Source organism: Parasteatoda tepidariorum, chromosome X1 (assembly GCF_043381705.1).
Source record: "Parasteatoda tepidariorum isolate YZ-2023 chromosome X1, CAS_Ptep_4.0, whole genome shotgun sequence".
In the NCBI taxonomy this organism is placed as follows: domain Eukaryota; kingdom Metazoa; phylum Arthropoda; class Arachnida; order Araneae; family Theridiidae; genus Parasteatoda; species Parasteatoda tepidariorum.
Window position 1 is genome coordinate 18,758,719 of NC_092214.1, and position 21,415 is coordinate 18,780,133.

The 21,415-nt window shown below is 29.5% G+C and overlaps 1 non-coding gene across 1 annotated transcript; it reads right to left on the reverse strand.

Moving 5' to 3' along the window:
* Window positions 1–11,586: 11,586 nt before the first annotated feature.
* Window positions 11,587–11,659, reverse strand: TRNAT-CGU (transfer RNA threonine (anticodon CGU)). The gene has a single exon. It is a non-coding gene; the product is annotated as a tRNA-Thr (tRNA).
* Window positions 11,660–21,415: the final 9,756 nt, after the last annotated feature.

Here is a 21,415-nt window from a genome sequence, read left to right on the forward strand (position 1 = left end):
ATATATATATATATATATGCCATTATTTTATATTTACCTATAATTTTCTAGCTCAGTTCCTTTTATTTTCACAGTCTATCTAAACACGAGGTCAAGGCGCAAAATTAAAATTACTGACTTATTAATTGGAGTACAATGGGACGATTTGATATGTCAATGTTGCCTCAAAATAGAAGAATAAGCTTATTTTCTAAATATACAGGTAGGTAGGCTTATTTATGTCGCACTAGAGCTGCACAATGGGCTATTGGCGACGATCTGAGAAACAGACCTGAGGATGATTCGAAGACATGGCATCGCAATTTTGATCCTCTGCGGAGGGAATGTCTCCCCTGCTTTGGTAGCCCAACAACCTGCACGCGAAGTCGAACACTTAATGGTAGAACAGTTTAACGAGAACCGCACACTCTCGGTCAAAGTGGTTACCCCCCCTCCCCCCGCTTACTGACAGCAGCCCAGTGATGTTTGACTTCGATGTTCTACTGAGAAACGTGTCATTACGATCACTGCGGGACTTCTAAATATATAGAATGGTCTTTATTCTCGTAATATTAACATATAATTTTGAAACTTATTCAAATACATTTTTACCATGCCAAACCACAAATTTATAAGGGAATTAGGGACCGCTCGATAGGGGATCATAGGTCTCGCCCCATGCAAGTCTGTGAAAATGACGTTTCGTTAACAAGCCAGATTGCTAAGTTCCCGCTTTTTATAATGAAGCACAAATCTGATAATCCAAAAACCTCGTGTTCGAATCCCGGGACTGTCTGCCACATAGTATGTAAATAAAACTTCTGAATATCTGCTCATGATTTTTCAAATTTTTTTTACAGAAATACAAATCTTTTCTTTCTTTCTTTTTTTAGTGTAAAGTAGTTTGAAAAAATATTTTCAATTATCTATCTTAGTAATACTCTTAATAAAAAAAGCAGCGAAAAACTCAGAATTTTTTGTTTGAAGATTTCTTTAGTTCTCATTGTGCCTATATTTTGCTTTTATAATAACCCATAATTTTTAAGTTTGGCCCCATAAATGAGTACAACATAACGAGAACAATTAATAGGCGAATTATTTGTGGCATAAAGGCCTAACGGTAATGTTAATATTTCTTTTATAATATAAGAATTTAGATCATGTTTTCAATTTACATAATGTCCTATATCTTCGCCTAACTATTCTTTCGAATCTTGGTCAGATACATTGTTAGATAGTGGAACACTACTACGCCAAGACACAAAATTCTAAACCAATTAGGAACTGCACATTAAAGAATAAAAGGGTCAAATCCGTGGAAAGGAGTGTGATTTGCTGTTAACAGTCAGGTCTCGTGGTATAGAGTGAAGTTCCATACTGCTAATCCCAAATGCGCGAGTTCGAATCCCGAGGCTGTCTGTCATATGGGGCCAAAAACGAATACATAAATATTAACTACATTTTTCTTTTTTGCAAAATTAAAAGCATTTTTTTTCTTTTATCTGATGAACTGCTGTTAATCTCGTCGGCTATTAAGGCAGAGGTGGTTCCATTGCTCTTGTTTTCTAGCAGCGCCATCAATGGCCAAGAACTCGACTTCCGCCACACACATACGTCACACCCGTTTATAGGGTGGACCCATTCATACATCGATCCACAGATAGTAATTTTGACCTGAACCAGAGAGTGATGAATCTCCAATTCAGTACCCCCAGAGGTATAATTTGTTATGGGAACATGAAGGTTTTTATGATCAGACAGATTTAGCGTACATCAGCCACCATTTACTGCACTGAGAGTTTTAGGCCAGCTGGATTCGGTACAGTGTCCTGACAACCAAGTTATCCCGGCCCATCAGATGAATTGACTTGGAAGATTGATTCCCGTTCACGAGCCAGATCATCACGGTCCCGCGATGTATATTAAAGCTACAAACTATTAATCAGAAAAGCACGAGTTCGAATCTCTTATTCTTTTTGTATACATAAATGACTATATTTTCCTATACATTTATTATTACATAGATAACTAAACAAGATGAAAAGCCTCAATTTTATTGGGACATGAGGGGTCTAATTCTAAGTTCGATATTCCCTTTCAGTAGAAGAATACAGCTCATGTTCTAAATATGCATTATGGCCTATATCTTCTCTCAATATTTACTTGCAATTTTGAAACTGGGTCAGTTTTATTGCTTTATTGTACGACCCTACCATACCAAGTCACAAAATTATACACGGAGTAAAAACCACACAGTAGGACATAATATAGTTGCGCTCTATGCAGGTCTGGAGGAATGATTTGGATGTTTGATTTCCTGTTAACTAGCCAGTTCACCACGGTTCCGCGGTATAGGTACTTTTTTAGGTACTTTATTTTCGTCGCACTAGAGCTGAATGCCGACCGGCCTGTGTAGGGGGCAGGGAACTGTCCTTACATCCGAAAGGTCCTGAGTTCGAATCCCGGGCAAGGCACGGATGCTTCTTCCTCTCTCTGCGTGTTCTATGTCCTTTCTCCTTTGTGTGTGAATGAATGTGTGTGAATGTGACCCGCCCTATAAACGGGTTGTGGTTGTGTGAATGGCGTGGCAGAAGTCGAATTCCTGGCCATAGATGGCGCCACTGAAAACAGGAACAATCGCACCCCCACCCCCACTGCCTAAGCAGGCATACGACAAAAAAAAACTAGAGCTGATTAATCGATTATAGGAGACCGTCTAGGAAACATTCTCTGAGAATAATCCGAAGACCTGCTATCGCAATTTTTATCCTCTGCAGAGGGCGGGATGGATCCACTGCTTTGGTAGCCGGACGACCTGCTCACGAGGTCGAGCACTTTAAGGTTGAACAGTTTAACGAGGACCGGTACCGCGCACCCTCGGTCCCTACGCAGGCTGATCAAAGTGGTCACCCACCCGCTTACTGACCGCAGCCAGTGATGTTTGACTTTGGTGTTCTACTGGGAACTGTGTCTTTACGATCAATCCACTACTACGGGACTCCGTGCACTGTAAAAAATGTCGACCTTTGTTGAACCAAACTTCGGTATTCATATGCTTGCTACATCAAGTGGTGCTCAATTTTACTACATATTGGTGGTTTCACTAGCGCCAAATAACGGAAAAAGGTTGCACCAAAAATGGGTATTGTGAAAAAACAAAAAAACAGGGAAGGGTTGCACCAAAAATAAGTGTTTTGGAAGGAACTAAAAGCGAAGGAAGGTTGCACCATGATTTGGTATTTTTGAGGGGAACTAAAAGCAAGGAAGGTTGTACCATCATTAGGCATTTTTAAAGTGCTAAAAAGCAGAGACAGTTATGATTAAAAGTAATCTATTAAGTATTTAAAAGAAAAAGAGGAGAAAATTGCATCATAAATTGATATTTCATTAATTCTAAATTAAGAGAAAATATGCTATCATAAGTGGGTTATTTAATTAAACCAAATATGGATCACTTACACTTTAGTGTAACTTTTCATTATTTTTAAGTATGCAAGTAGATCACTATATTTATATAAATTAAATAATAATTTGATTATTTAAATCTATAAAAAGGAAAAGAAATTTTTTTTATTTTGATGCGTTATATAATTAATTTTTTATGTGTTATGATGAGTGATATAATTAATTTTTAATATTTTTTTTTCTTTCTTCACATCGATATATACATAAAATTAAAAATAAATTAAAGAAGAATAATTTTGAGCTGAAGCAAATTCTTATTACTATGTACTCTGAAATTACCTTATTATTTAAAAATGAAAATTAAGAAATGTAAAAATAATTACATAACTTGGAAATAATAACAAAAAATATTCAGATCCAGATCAATATTCAAACATAATTTATTCATTTACAATCACCTTGATGTTTGTATACATAGACAGAATGTGATAATTTTTATGCAAAATAATAATCTTAAAATTTAAATATATTATACTTTTTACATATTTTTACATATCACAGCATTCATGAGAAAAATACAAAATATTCACTTAAAAATATGATAGATAANGGCAGAAGTCGAATTCCTGGCCATAGATGGCGCCACTGAAAACAGGAACAATCGCACCCCCACCCCCACTGCCTAAGCAGGCATACGACAAAAAAAAACTAGAGCTGATTAATCGATTATAGGAGACCGTCTAGGAAACATTCTCTGAGAATAATCCGAAGACCTGCTATCGCAATTTTTATCCTCTGCAGAGGGCGGGATGGATCCACTGCTTTGGTAGCCGGACGACCTGCTCACGAGGTCGAGCACTTTAAGGTTGAAAAGTTTAACGAGGACCGGTACCGCGCACCCTCGGTCCCTACGCAGGCTGATCAAAGTGGTCACCCACCCGCTTACTGACAGCAGCCAGTGATGTTTGACTTTGGTGTTCTATTGGGAACTGTGTCTTTACGATCAATCTACTACGGAACTCCGTGCACTGTGAAAGATTTCGACCTATGTTGCACCAAACTTTGGTATTCATTTGCTTGCTACATGAAGCGGTGCTCAATTTTACTATGTATTGGTGGTTTCACAAATAACGGAAGAAGGTTGCACCAAAAATGGGGTTTGTGAAAAAACATAAAAACAGGGTAAGATTGCACCAAAAATAAGTGCTTTGAAAGGAACTAAAAGAGAAGGAAGGTTGCACCATGATTTGGTATTTTTTAAGGGAAGTAAAAGCGAGTAAGACTGTACCATCATTATGTATTTTTTAAGTGCTAAAAAGCAGAGAAAGTTATCATTAAAAGAAATCATTATTAAGTATTTATAAAAAAGGAGGAGAAAATTGTATCATAAATTGATATTTTATTAATCCTAAATTAAGAGAAAAGATGCTATCATAAGTGGGTTATTTAATTAAACCAAATATGGATCGCTTATACTTTAGTGTAACTTTTCTTTATTATTTAGTATGCAAGTAGAGCACTATATTTATATTAATTAAATTATAATTTAATTATTTAAATCTATAAAAATAGAAAAAATCATTTTTATTTTAGATGTGTTATGTAATTAATTTTTTATGTGTTATGATGTGTTATGTAATTAATTTTTAATATTTTTTTTCTTTCTTCACATCGATATATTTGTAAAATTAAAAATGAATTAAAGAATAATAATTTTAAGCTGAAGCAAATTCTTATTGCTACGTATTCTGAAATTACTTTGTTATTAAAAATGAAAATTAAGAAATGTAAAAATAATTTCATAACTTGGAAATAATTGCAAAAAATATACAGATCTAGATCATTATTCAAACATAATTTATTCATTTACAATCACCTTGATGTTTGTATACATAGACAGAATGTAATAATTTTTATGCAAAATAATAATCTTAAAATTTAAATGTATCATACTTTTTACACATTTTTACATATCACAGCATTCATGAGAAAAATACAAAATATTTAATCAAAAGTATGATAGATAAGTATGTTTTTGTTACAAAGAGAGTACATTCAATTCAAACTTATTTTTAATTTACAGCAATTTCAAATAAAAATTATGTTATCATAAGCCTATATGTTTACAGTTTTGAAATTTGGGATCATCTGAAAATAATTTTCAATATTTTAATAGGATACTAAATTTCTTGATATAATCTTCCTCATCTGAATTAAAATTAACTAAATTACTCTTTCATAAGCATAATTTGCTACCTGATAAAAAGATTAAAAATTCACTTCGTTTGGAAAAAAATGGTGATTTTACAAATTAGTAAATGGTGGTGGTTACTTGAAAAAAAAAAGCAATATTTTAATTACATATTCATTATTATATGTCTTTGAGATTTATTTCATTTTCATAGATCGGGTTACTGATACTTATAGGGTTTTCAGAGTAAGTTCATATTTGCAAGGTATTATCTGGGTAGCTTAAGTGGTAAGAGCTTGATCTTTAAAGTAAAACTAAGGTTCCAAATTTGATTCCTCAGTTGGAAAAATTTTATTTGCATATTATGATATATAAAGTTAAGTACATGACTTGAACTAAAATTTATTAAACTGGAAATAATATAAAAAAGTAGTGTGCATATGATATGATACATAAAATTTAAAATTGTCAAACTTTTTAATAAATAATGTTCCTCATGAGAAAATGTGAATTGAAATACATGCAGGGCGACCCAGCAAAAAATTTGCAGAAGGAACTGTCAACTGTTAAAATATTAAATAAACAATATGATCATCACTTGGATTGATCAAAGAGTTCGTGTTAAGTTTAAGAGGGCGGGATAAGGCTGTTGATGAGCTCACAAACAGTATTCAACCAGGTGGAACGGTGGGGTTTAGTAGTGTGATGCAACAAATTGCTATTCCCAAGAGTCGCAAGTTTAAAACCAGGCAAAGGCTAATTTTTCGAAATTATTGTTAAAAATAATATTTTTTAAATTTTTTTTACGATGTTGTAGCTTGAATGAAATATTCTTCTGCTTAATGTTACATTTTTAAGTGCGTATATCATAAGAGTGTTAAATTTAAGAAATTGTTGCTCACTGTATAAGGTCTCATATCTTCCCTTAATATTAATCTATAATTTTCAAACTCAGTCAGATGTCATATTGTGACATATTATACTGTACAACCGATTTTTGTTTTTATATTAGCTTATAATTTTCAAATTGTGCGCCATTTATTGTTATAACATACCGAAACACGAGGACAAGCCGCAAATTTATAGACGAATTTGTTGGGGCACCAGGGAACTAATTGTATGTCAATGTACTCGCTTTATGATCCACGAATATAGCACATGTTCTAAATATACAGAATGACTTATATCGTCTCTATAATATTAACGACTAATTTTGAAACTTGGTTAGATATATTGTTATATCGTACCACATGACTACGCTAAAATACAAAATTGTAGATTATTCAGTGGCCGCACAACAGTGCATAATACGGTTCGCTTTATGCAAATCTGATGAATTGATTGAGAAGTTTGATATCATTCAACCAGCCAGATCATCCCCGTGTAGTGAATGGTGACGGGTGAACTTTAAATCTGTCGGGTCACAAAGTCCTCCCTGTTCTCATAACAAATCAAAACCTCTGGGGGTACTGAATTGGAGATTGATCATTCTCTGGTTCAGTTCAGAATTACGATCCGTGTATGAATGAATGGATGAACGAATAGGTCCGCCCTATAAACAGGTGTGACGCATAGGTGCGGCAGAAGTCAAATTCTTGGCCTTAGATGGCGCCACTGGAAAACAAGAACTGGAAAACATCAAGGTCCCGCGGTGTAGAGTGAAGCTTCAAATTTCTAATATGAAAAGCTCGAATCTTGAGGCTGTCTGTCTTAGGGAGACAAAATAGAACAACTTAAACATTTATTACAGAATCTAAAAAAAAATTTCTTTCGTTTCTTGCAGGGTGTTAATTTTTGAAAAATATTTTAAATTATCGCTCTCAGTACTTCCCTTCATTAAAAAAAAAAATAAATAAAACAGCGGGACTCTTTGAAAAATGTACAAAGATTTCTTTTGTTCCATTTATATACACAAATGCCTATATTATTTTGGTTAATAAGTCGACCCTTGGTTAATAAGTCGGTTAATAAGTTGGCCCTCTTAATTATTGGCTAATAAGTCGAAAAAAACTTATTAACCAATAATTTTCAAACTTAATCCTATTTAATATTGCAGCATAACTAAACACGATGACAAGCAGCAAATTTTTAGGTGAATTAGTTGGAGCACTAGGAGCCTAACTTCAAGGTCAATATTCTCTTTATGATAGAAGAATACGGCCGAAAACTTCCCGTGTAGTAAATGGTGACGGGTGCGAGTTAAACCTGTCAGGTCACAAAGTCCTCCATATTCCCATAGCAAATACGTACCTCTGGGGGTACTGACTTGGAGATTGATCGTTCTGTGGTTCAGGTCAAAATTGCGATGATGAATATATGGGTTCGCCCTATAAACGGGGTGTGACGTAAAGGTGAGGCAGAAGTCGAATTCTTGGCCATAGATGGTGCCAATGGAAAACAAGAATAATCACATCCCCTCTGCCTTAATGGCCGACAACAACAACAATAGAAGAATATGGCTCATGTTCTAATTATGCAATTAACAATTGCACCTAATTATCTAAGCAGTTGAAAATCAATTTCTGTAATTTTTCCAAATATTCAATTAAATCATGAAATTAGTTTAAGGAAATATATAAGTTTTATCCAATTATTTAGTACAAACTCATTTCCATTGTCAACCTTCAAAATTATTAGAAATTTCGTTAAAGACAAGAGCGAAAAAAAAGGGTGATTTTAGTTATTATCAACTCACACAAAAAATAATGATAATCATAAAATCTTTTTGCTTCTTTGAGAAAACTAACTTATCAACACATTATCAGGAGTAAGATTTATTATTTTTGTATGATGTAGAGATAAAAAAGAATTGTTTTAAAAATGGATACCCCCAAAACAAATATTTTTTTCAATGAATTATCAAAGTTTTACAAAAAATACTTTGACTCTTTGGTTTTATATTTTATTCTGAACTTTGCCATTATAAGCATTAGCATTAATATAAGTATTAGAACTTTCTTTTCTTTCAGGTAATATTTAATAATTTAAGCATATTTAATGCTACAGAAAATTTAAAAGAACAAATAAAGGGTGAGTAATAGAAATTACGCTTTTTCGATATGAATTTCTATTTTGATATCAAATCACATGTATGTCAGTACAATTTAATTTAGAATTTTTTGAGCTGTACAGTTCGCAAAATGAAATACGGAACTCATCATTCTGTAACTCAATCTTAATGGTTCGAGGGGGAGACCTCAAATATGCTAATTAATCAGTGCAGACGACGAAATCAGACACAAAAACGTAGTTTCTCTGACTAAACATGCTGTGTTTTCGACGGATTCTTGTCGCAGGCCGGAATAGCCTGGTCGGTAGGGCGCTAGGCTCATATCCAAGAGGTCGTGGGTTCAATCCTCGCCGGCTGAAGACTCCCCGTGTAGTAAATGGTGACTGATGCACGTTAAATCTGTCGAATCTCAAAGTCCTCCATGTTCCCACAACAAATCAATACCTCTGGGGGTACTGATCCAGGAGTTTCCTTGTCTTCTGGATTGGTTCAAAATTGCAAGGCTACGGAGTAGAACGTAAGTAGTCGTAAACCCATGAAATTGGGTCGGCTGTTCAACGACGGTTATAAAATAAAATATGTTGTCGCAATCTGCGAGTTATGGTCTGCGAATACTTTGGTCAGGAGAGCGAACCTAAATTTGGACCTCTTAATGTAAATTATTTCACCATATCTCGAGAACTTATAAAACGAAAAAATTTTGCTCAGAATTATAAAATTCGTTTATCCAAAAAAAAAAAAAAAATTAAATAAATAAATAAATAAATAGAAATAAAAAATGAAAATAAATAAATAAAATAAAAATAAATAAATCATGCAAAAAGTAATTTTTAGTAAATATTTATTATTTTATTTAATAATAGTCAAAATATTTTGAATTGTAAGATATAAAATTTTTTTATACCATTTTAAAGAATGCAATTTTAAATGGCGAAATAAAAATTTGAGATGAATCGGTCAAATAGATCATGAGAAATCAAATTTGAAAATTATGACTTGTTCAAAGTTTGATTTCTCAGGAACTACTCGATTGACTTAGCTTAAATTTTGTATTTCGCCATTTAAAATTGCATTCTTTAAAAAAATTATGTTAGAATTTGTATACCTTAGTATTCAAAATATTTTTGACTATTATTAAATTAAATAATGAAAAATAATAAATATATACTAAAAGTTATTTTTTGTATTAAACTATTTTTGGATAAACGAATTTTATAATTCTGTGCAAAGATATTGTCGATATATTGTGAAGTGCGCTAAATGTAAAACTAAGATTAAAGGATCCAAATAAATTTTTACCACGAGCGAAATAGTTCTTGAAAAGACAGTAGGATTCTGTAAATGGTAATTTTTTTAGGAATTTAACAAGGATTATTTATTAAAAAAACTATTAAGAAAAAGTACTTTTTTTTTTTAAATTTACGAGCGAAAATGTTAAAGCAAAATTTTTAACACTTTTAAGCTTTTATTTTTCTGGTAACTAAAGCTAAAAAAAAAATTTCCGATAAAAAAAAGGTCGGTTAGTAAAAATTAGTTGTTTTGCAATTTCAAATATTTTTTGTCATAAATAAATTTAAAACAATATACATATTTTTTTAACACTTAAATTTTTTAAACTCTCTCCGTTTTGTGGTTTAACACGTTTTCCCTGCTTAAGTCAAAAATAGACGAAAATAGTTAGGGTATTGTGTACAAACACTTCGCATCAATAAATTGCCAAAAAATCAAAACATAATAAAAAATAAAANAGGATCCAAATAAATTTTTACCACGAGCGAAATAGTTCTTGAAAAGACAGGAGGATTCTGTAAATGGTAATTTTTTTAGGAATTTAACAAGGATTATTTATTAAAAAAAACTATTAAGAAAAAGTACTTTTTTTTTGAAAATTTACGAGCGAAAATGTTAAAGGAAAATTTTTAACACTTTTAAGCTTTTATTTTTCTGGTAACTAAAGCTAAAAAAAAATTTCCGATAAAAAAAGGGTCGGTTAGTAAAAATTAGTTGTTTTGCAATTCCAAATATTTTTTGTCATAAATAAATTTAAAACAATATACATATTTTTTTAACACTTACATTTTTTAAACTCTCTCCGTTTTGTGGTTTAACACGTTTTCTCTGCTTAAGTCAAAAATAGACGAAAATAGTTAGGGTACTGTGTACAAGCATTTCGTATCAATAAATTGCCAAAAATTCAAAACATAATTATAAAAAAAAAAAAAATCTAAAAAGATATCTTTCTGTTCCCTTAATATTAATAAATAAAGAGCGTCATTCAACTTCATCACTACTGTCCTAATAACAAGATATACTATTTTTAATTGATAAAATTACTATTGCTATTTTCACTTATTTCCTTCTGCGAAGGGCAATATGTCTTATTTAGCCATCTGATGGCGCCACCTGCGCTTCCAAAAGTAGAAGGTGAAGAACATTAAAAGAAGAATTTTAGAGAACGTAGGACTAATAACAACCTCAATATTTAATGCCAACTACTATGTTAGTGCTGCCATCTATTTTGACCAAAAATTGATATGTGTTGGATATATAAGGACTTCGCATTAATTTTATATTCACAAGCATCAAATTAACACTATAAACACACCCTATGACTATGACTTACACTTATTTCTGTCAAGAAAAAAAATTAAAAATTTTGTTTGTTATCACAATTTTCAGCTTTCAAAAGCAGTGAGTAAATTAATGAGTTTGGGTAATAACAAGGAGGTAAGACGTAACGCAATGTTCAATCTATTTTATTCATATTTGTTGATAATTGTTTGAAACTTTTATCATAGAGATTTTAAGAATTATAGACCGAATTAAAGAAACCTTAACTTCCGAATTAAAACTTGGAACTAAGTTTTAAATTAGAATAAATGAATGTCAACAGATTAATATAGGTATTTAGATGGAAAATCTTGCCATCGTAATCACATTTTAATTCATCAGAATTACAGTTTCCGCGATTGTCTTCCAAAATTGTTTCCTATCATCACCCAGCCACCAGTGAGGTTCGAACTCACGACCCCTGGTTTACGAGACCAGTGCTCTAACCACTGAGCTATGGTGGCCACACTGCTTTGAAATTTTTTGTAATTGGAATACATAGCGGAAAACAAATAATAGGAGTAATATAAATGAAAGATTACGATGAAAAAAGACTGTTAAATGAATGGAAACAAAATAAATAGATAAAAACTCAACCTAACTCAAAACTAAAAATATGGAATAATATAACCTTTACATTTTTCACACTATAACGAAAGTTAAAGGTTGGTGGAAAAACTTAAATTATTATTTTTCATGTACCTTTATGTTATGTATTTTAGCGAAATATATATAGATATATAGATATTCATAACTATCTATCTATAGTCGAAATTGCCCTTGCAGTCTATCATGAAACCTTAAAGGGCAATCCTTATGGAACAAATGTTACAATTCAGTTGTTACGGAGCTAACTGACTAATTGTGTTTCCAATTTACCACTTTTAATTAAATAGTGATAAGAGGTGTTTACTGGAAAAATTATCAGTGGTGTAATTATAAGGAAAGGAAGATAAGTTTAGATTTATTTTTACTAAATAGCTTTGTATTTTAATTGCAAATTGGAGAAAATTAAAATAATTATAGTACTGGTATGTGGGGAAACTAGCATTTTAGAAGAACATTTTGCTCAAAACTAATCGACAATAAAGCAGACGAAAATCTACTATGGTTAGCCCGACGCAGGTTAACTACGGATCTGACCTTAAGTAGTGTTTTACTGGGAATAAATATTTTCTTTTGATTTTTAGGTACATCTTAGAAGTCAGTCGAAGAATGCTGAAATTATTTAATTATTCTTTAAGTTTCACTTTTATATAATTTAAACATAAAGGCAGAAAATTATCAAAAGGACTAATAATTTTATTTTCTGCTTAATTAGTAACATCAACAAGGAGAAACTATCGCTGTGTTTCTTCGCTTTATAAACTTTATTCGCTTTCTAAGCTTTATTCGCTTTGTAAACATTACAGATTTATTGAATTACAATATATTAATTCGAACTTTTCACTATCGAATCATCAAAAATTTCTTGAAGGGGGATGAGAATGAGAGAAATAAATAAACAAACAAAAAAGAAAGCAAGGTTTAAGTTAACTAAATTATTTGACATATGAAGCATTTATTTCTGCTTAAAACTCGGATTGAACATATTTTTTTTAAAATTTTTAATTTATATGGTAAAGTAGGACAACGGAAAAGCAATTTCAAATGACGGATGCTTAGACTAGGTACTTCATTTCAAATTTTATACTACTTAGCTTAGTTGACCTCCTTTTAATTTCAAACTATTTCCATCAAACAAACATAAATTTCAGAAAAAAATTTAAAAATGCGCGCAACTAGTACGAAACATTAATCATACGTGTCATATTAATGAAAAATATAATCGAAATAAATATTTTCCCCCTGCTTTTAAATCTAATTTATTATTGTTCAAAAAATATTATTTGGCAAAATTCCATTTGCAAGATTAAGAAATATCACTATACTTTTTTTTATAAATGTTCTCATTTTATTAGAAAAAAAAAATAGGAATCGGTATCTTAATCTCGGTTTAAAAAGTTTTTAAAAAGGACGGTTTCCTTTTATTATTGTTTTCCTCAATTAGATTCCTTAAGAATTTATATTTTATATAAGATCTATCGTCACTTAGATGAAACAGCACAAATCTGAACTTTCCCAAAATTTTTAACTTCTGAATATGTGTATGGCTGGATTGAGGGAAAACGTAGCATATGGCAGAGCATAGCATACGTAATTTGGAGCTCTTATCTATACCGAATTTACTAAAATTTACCTTTGTTTAAAAGTATTGAAAATTTTTATGAAATCCAATCCCAGTTAAACTTGTTTTTCAGAAATATAATTGGAAAAAGCTCTTTGATATTTTTTACGAGAATAATTATGTATAAAATCAAATAGATACTTAAGTATCTATGTCAGCAAAAACAGCATATATGAAATTATAAATATAAAGTAGTTGTAAAAATTACAAGTCATAAAAACTTTAAAATATAGAAAGAAACAAATTTGAATTTTTCCGCTTTTACTAAACCAAATTACTTGTAAACCAAATTTGTATGCAGATAGTAACAGAAAATTAGTCAGAAAAATCTTATGACTAGAAGAGTATAGTAGTTAGAAAGCTGGGAGAAAGTTTAAAAGAGGCTTCAGAAGTATAGAAGACAAAGAACTTAAAATTTTACACCCAAATGCAATTTAAAGATTCTATAAAAAGCTGATCTGAGAGTAATCTTATAAAAATTATTTAAAAACAATATTTTGAATTAAAAATGGGATGATAGCTAAATCCTAACCAGCACAACTGTATAAATTATAATTTTTATTAAAATGTTTACTTTTTAATAAAGTTTTAAGATTTTGTTTGTTTTTTAAACAGTTTAATTTCAAATAATTTAAAAGATTTTCGTAATATTTTTATAAAATTTTTTGTTAACTGTATCTGTATAATTTGAAAGAAAATATAAAGAAATATTTTGAATATATACAGTCTTTTGTTTTATTTTAATAGTTACCACAATGCAAAAAAATTTTAAATCATATTTAAGAGATTGACTGTATTTATAATTCAAATAACGAAACCTTAAGAAAAAATTACCAAATGAATTTAAATAAAAAAAAATGTTCCGTAGTTGGTTTTCTCGAATAGAAATTAAGAAAAAATATCATGTTTTGATACGTTACTTTGAGTCGGGAAAAAAGTGCTTATTTTTACTAAGAGTGATCTGTGTTTAAAAAGGTAATATTTATGTTTATTTTTTATGACAAATTTAAATATATCAAACTTATTTTTTTTAATAAGCAAAAAGTTTTTCAAGCTTAAATGATATCTTTATGAAATAATGTTTATAAAATAAATTTTTAATTATATTTTATAATATTTTATAATTATATTTTTATTAAATAATATTTTTACGAAACGTGGCAAAATATTTTTATGACTTATATATTTCACATTTGTAAATAAAGATTAGAGTCATAAGTTTGTATAAATAAAAATAAAAAAAGTGAATAAGAACTACATTCTGACAAAGTGGGTTCCGCGTTGAACCGAAATTTAATAAGGTGTTAAGCTGAATCATGAATCGATTCAAGTTGAATTACAGTATCATATTAAGAAGTGAAATAATGTGGTTCAACTTAGCCTCATATTCATTTTACTGGTTGCTATTAAAGTCCAATTCACTCCAAAATTTCAAATTGCGTAGTTACACAACTATCAAAATTTTAAACAGAAGCAAAAATTTTAAGGGTGGCCTTTACATCTTAAATTGAAATAATTATTTGATAAAAATGTCTATGCAACCATTTTTAATTTTAAAACTGGAGTTACTTAAGCACGTAGCCTGAGTATATTAAAAGAGTAGTATCAATTAAAATCTAAATGTTCTAAAAAAAGTAACAATCGATAAAAATGCTCTGCTCCGATAGTTTTAATTGTAAGTGGACCAGTAACGGGTAATATTGCTCCATTAAATGAGTATCGTTAGAGGGTGTGGTTTCGAGTGTAACTGTTTCCTGTTCCCAGGATATTCCATCTGTTTGTACATTCACATGCGTTGCACGTTTAGATCACTAACATGTGTTTAGATATTAGACATATTTTACGGACAAAAAAAAAACCTGTCACTATTCAAAGAGGTAATGGAAATTATTTTTTTTTCGCAACCTAACAAATTAAAATAAACTGAGAAAATCTCTCCATCTCTAAACACATGTGACATATCCTCTCGAAAACTATGGTTGGAAAGCTGTAGTAGGAATTGTTGAAATATTGATATAGAAAGCACTGAACAGCTAGTTTCTGAATTAAAAAAAAAATAAAAAGAAGAAGATCGAAACACGAAAATGAATAAAGTTTGAAAGAGAACTTAAATTAATGAAAGTTTTAAATTTAATTATTTAAATTATTTAATTATTTAAATTGAGAGCATATTTTAACTGAAAGCAACAATAAATAATAAAACGAATGATTCTTGATTAAAAATAAAAATTAATTACAGCTGAAAACGAAAATGTATTATGGATAAAAAGGGGAAAAAACCTTAGTTAGAAACATAATTAAATGGAAATGCAAATTCGAATTAAAATGAAAAAAATATTTTAACTGTATGCGTACATTAGATCATTTTGAAAAAATAATGATTTGCAATTGTTAAAAATAGTTTATAGCTAAATAAAGGGACTACTCAGTTAAAAAATAAAAATAAATGATAGTGGATCATATTTTAACTATATACGAAAGTGAGTTCCATTTAAAAATAATAGAATAAGAAGAATTAGATTTCTAAAAAAGGATGGCTGAAAAAAATGAAAAATAAAAAATAGATCACAGCTAAAAAGACAAAAAGAAATTATAATAGAACATATATTTTGTTTATTTTCAAAAGTGAGTGCTGTTTAAAAGCAAATAATTAATTACAGTTGTAAAAAAAATAAATTCACAAAAAAAACTTCTGAAAAATTACAAATGAAAAAGAGTTAAAATTAAAACACTAAGAAAGGCAGAAAAATATGTTATTAGTTGCTTTAATTTAAATAATTTCATTCATATATCCTTTAAATGCTCTATATAGCATACCATAGGGGTCGCACTGCTAATAAGCCTAAGGGGAGGGCCGCATTTCAAAATGGTTAAATTTCAGATAAACTACTGAATAGGTCTACCTTTTTTAAGTGTGGAAGATTTAACTTTCGAAATCAAAGTTTAATATACGAAGAAATATTAGCTACATTATTCAATTAAAAGAAAAACAGAAAATTCTGAAAATTCCGTGCAAAAATTTGAACTAAAACAAGATTTAAAAAAAAAGTTTAAAAATCGAAGAAAAAAATAACTAAAAGAATGGTTTTTGTAGTGTCCCAGAAAAAAGTCAACAATGCTAATTTTGTGTATGGGTGTCACCTGACTAATTACTCATTAAAACAGCCGCGTGAAAGCTGGCTAATAGCTTAACAGTGATTGGCATTCAATTCAAGACATAATGTTAAAATTTTTTTCTCTCTTAGTAAACAAACTGTTACAATTTTTAAAAAAGATACATTTTCTAAAGGTTAGCCAAAAAATATAGTAGACAATAAACTAGACTAGATCAGAGAAGAAAGGAACTTCAAAGAAGAAATGTTTCAGGTAATGGAAAAAGTTTGTCTCTTTTAGAAAGATTTTTATTTTCCTCTTCCTATAAAATAAATACTTTTTTTCTCTACTTACGAATTTATCGAGAGACAAAACAAAGATTTTTTTTTTTTTTGTTGGCAGCTCTAAGGTTTTCGAAAACTCCCTTTATCTCGGAACTGCTTTCTCTGAAAAGTTTCTTAACCCCAGTACTTACTCTTTGTAAGACTTGGATTACGAATGCTCTTCTAGCAAAGGCAAAAAAAATTTTTAAAATCCAACCAAGAATTTTTCAAAATAAATCGAAATATAAATTTTTCTTAATTCTTTCTCGAAAGCTGGAAACATATAGTAAGATATGGTAAAAAAATAACATGATATTAATAGAGTTTTTTTTATTGCTTATAAAAGATGAGAAATTCTTTAAAAAATAATAAAATAAAAATCTCATTAAATATTTTTTTAAAAATTTAACAGTAGCAATATGTTAATAGAATGCAAATAAAGATACAATACACCGAATCAAACAAAAATCGCTAAGAAATTGGGATTTTTTACTAAGCATCCGTATTTTTATTTTTTCTAGATAATAGTGTGAACACACTATTGTATTGATATATTTTGCTTTGGCTATATTAATGCAATATTAGAAAGACGGATTTTTCGGATATAGTCGTGTGAGCTGAAGATGAGATTACTTTTTGAAATATAATTTTTTTTAATTTTAAATCTTTTAATTATTTCTTAATAATACTTTCTCTTGTCCTCGTTTAAAAAAATGTTTTCCCTTTTATTCTCTCCTTTTTCTTGTATTTTTGTCTCATAATATGAGTTCGGTATACTTACAGCTTATGCTCAGTTGATAAAACTTAAATTATTTTTTTTTTGCAAATTTCTCTTTTCTTTTCCTTAACATTTTATTGTCTGTTTATGTGTGCGTACTTGTGCGAAAAAAAGTGTAGCTACTCCGTTATAATTTGCGGCCTATCATTAAAACATCATTTAAAAATTGATACTATTAGAAATTTACACTATTTTAATCGAATATTACCTGATGATGACCTTTTTATAACCATTTCGGAAGACACGATTTAATATTACAATGTAATAAATAAGGAAACAGATATATTTTTCTTAACATCTATATGAAACAATCCCCATAACCATGTCTAATAATCTATTTGAAAAGTATTATAGCTTAGTTTTAAAATTTTAGCTGTACAGTGCGCAAAAAAAGAAAAAAAGGAGAAAAGAAAGAACCACTCTGAATAACTTTTGATCTAATGATCGGATCTTCACGTTCTAGGATTCATTATAATAGTTCGAGTGGATGACCTCAAATACGCTAATTAATTAGTACAGACGATATTTTAATTTACCAATTCAGACGTAAAAAATACTATCTCTGAATAAGCATAGCTTTTTTTCAACGGATTCTGATTTCTTAACCCCAGACTATATGGGGTAGTAGCAATCTGAGAAATATAGTCCCAATAGTTTGGTCAGGAGAGCGATCCAAAGTTTGCCTTTTGCGTACTTCCCCTTATTTCGGGAATTTTTTAAACGAATTGAAAACTTTTTGTGCACAATTATAAAATTGTTTATCCAAAGACATTTTCATGCAAAAAAAATTTTTTTGTAAATATTTATTATTTTTCATTCTTTTATAATAGTCGAAAATTTTTGAAATTTAAAATATACAATTTTTATGTAATTTTTAAAGTATGTAATTTTGCATGGCAAAATACAAAATTTGAGCGAAATCGGCTGAATAGTTCCTGAGAAATTGAATTTTAAATTTACGACTTCCTTAAAATTTGATTTCTTAGGTTCAACCAATTTCGCTCAAATTTTGTATTTTGCCATGCAAAATTACGTGCTTTAAAATGACTTAAAAAGTGTATGCCATAAAATTCAAAAATTTGTCGACTACTATTAAATAAAATAATAAATATTTAGTATAATTTATTTTCTGCATGGAGTTATCTTTGGATTAACGAATTTTATAATTGTGTGCAAAATTTTTTGAATTCAGTTATAGAGTCTTCGAAATATGGCGAAATACGCAAAAGGTAAAATTGACATTAAAGGATCGAAATTTTGTATTGCTCTCCTGACCAAACTATTGGGACAATACTTCCCAGATAGCAATATTGTTCCGAAATCCGAATTCATTGAAAAAAATGTATGCTTACTCAGTAAAAGTACATTTTTGTGACTGTTTTCGTAATTTAAAATATCGTATACACTAATTAATTAATATATTCGAGATCACCCCCTTAAGAATGAATCCTAGAACGTGAAAACTCGATCCTTATATCAAAAGTTATTCAGGGTGGTCCATTTTTTATTTAGCAGTTTATTTAGCATCATAAGTTGTATACTTTAGTTGTAAAGTGTGGAAAAAATAAAAAACGGAACACTCTGGTTTGATCGAATGATCGGATCTTCCCATTTTAGGGCTCAGTCTTAATGGTTCGAAGGGGAAGCCTCAAATATTCTAATTAATTAGTGACGCCAATTTTTCAAGTATTTTGTGTCTAATTTAGTAAAATTATACACAAAAATGAACTACCCTTTTTTTTCGGATATTCTTTTTTTTCAAACTATTCACACCATATATCCCAGATGTTTTCTATATTATCCCCTATAATATAGAAAACATCTGGGATATATGGTGTGAATAGTTTGGTCAGGAGAACGACCCAATCTCTTAATCTTAATTTTACTTTTTGTGTATTTACCATATCTCAAGATTTTTTTTAAGCAAATTAAAAAATATTTTCCCACATTTATAATTACAAACTAGATAATTCCATGCAAAAAATAACCTTTAGTAAACATTTATTATTTTATTTAATAATACTAGAAAAATTTTAAATGAAAAATTATACAATTGTTTATATCATTTTAAAGAAATGCGATTTTAGAAAACAAATTAAACAATATGAGTGAAATCGATCGAATAGCTCCTGTTAAATCGAGTTTTTAAAAAAGTCGCATATTTAAAATTCGATTTCTCAGGAGATTACCTTAAAATTTAACTTCATTCAGATTTTACCGATAATTTTCTATTATAAACAAGTAATAAAGCTTTTCATCTAATTTCATAGACATTTTACTACAAAAATACTATTTTAAATATGAGTTCCGATTTATTTAATTTCATGTTTTTCTCGCAAAAGTTATGGTATTTTGCTAATATTTCTTTAACTCCACATACGCTACTCTACGTTTGAAATAATACTGTTTTCACTAAGCAAATGATACGATACAAGTTTTGACATAACGGAATTTTTTAAACGATATTTGTTTATTTCTTTTAAAATTTAAACTTTCATATGTTTAAACTTTATTTTATTATGTTTCATATTTCTACAGGCAGAAATTTATATTACTTTGCTATTATTGCTTTAACATGGCACATACGCTTTAAATGATATTGCTTTTTATTAAGCATATGCTGTTCTAAGTGATATAACCACATTTTAAAACGATATATTCCTAAATTTTTTTAAATCCAGCATAATTTATTCAATTTTATATTTCTGCCTTCAAAAAATTACTTTACTAATATTGCTTTAATTTGGTATGAGCTATTCTACGTTTTTAATAATATTGCTTTTACTAAGCATATGCTATACTACAATTTCTTATATTTTAAATGACACAACTGCACTTCAAAACAGTAATTGAAGAGCCGGGATATCCTAGTTCGTAGGGCACTGGACCTATGTCCAATAGTTCGTGGGTTCGATCCCAGGCCAGCCGAAGACTCCCAGTGTAGTAAATGGTGACTGATGCACCTTAAATCCGTCGAGTCACAAAATCCTCCATGTTCCCATAACAAATCAATATCTGTAGGGGTACTGATCCAAGAGTTTCCTTGTCTTCTGGAATGGTTCAAAATCACAAGGGCTACGGAGTTGAACATTAGTAGTCGTAAAAAATTGGGTCGGCTGTTCAACGACGGATATATATCTATATATATATATATATATATATAAGTTCAAAATGAAGATAAAACAAAGGAAAATTATAGACATATGAAAAAGGGGGGGGGGAGGAAATAATAATGAAAAAAAAAAGCAACTGATTAAAAAAAAAAGAAAAAAAAGGATTAAATTTTTAAAAAAAACCAGAAAATAAAAGATATAATCTTTTCATCAGTCCACACGATTATATCCGCAAAAAAGAGTGAGCGTTTTATAGATTTTGTCTTATACTGTTTTTTCATTTTTTATTTTATTTTCTGTTTTTACGTGCTATTTTTGCTTATTGTGTTCTATTTTATTTGTTGTAATTTTTGTGAAAAAAATTTTTTGAGTGCTCCTCACACTATTAATTTTAAATCTTTTAATTATTTCTTAATAATACTTTCTCTTGTCCTCGTTTAAAAAAATGTTTTCCCTTTTATTCTCTCCTTTTTCTTGTATTTTTGTCTCATAATATGAGTTCGGTATACTTACAGCTTATGCTCAGTTGATAAAACTTAAATTATTTTTTTTTTGCAAATTTCTCTTTTCTTTTCCTTAACATTTTATTGTCTGTTTATGTGTGCGTACTTGTGCGAAAAAAAGTGTAGCTACTCCGTTATAATTTGCGGCCTATCATTAAAACATCATTTAAAAATTGATACTAT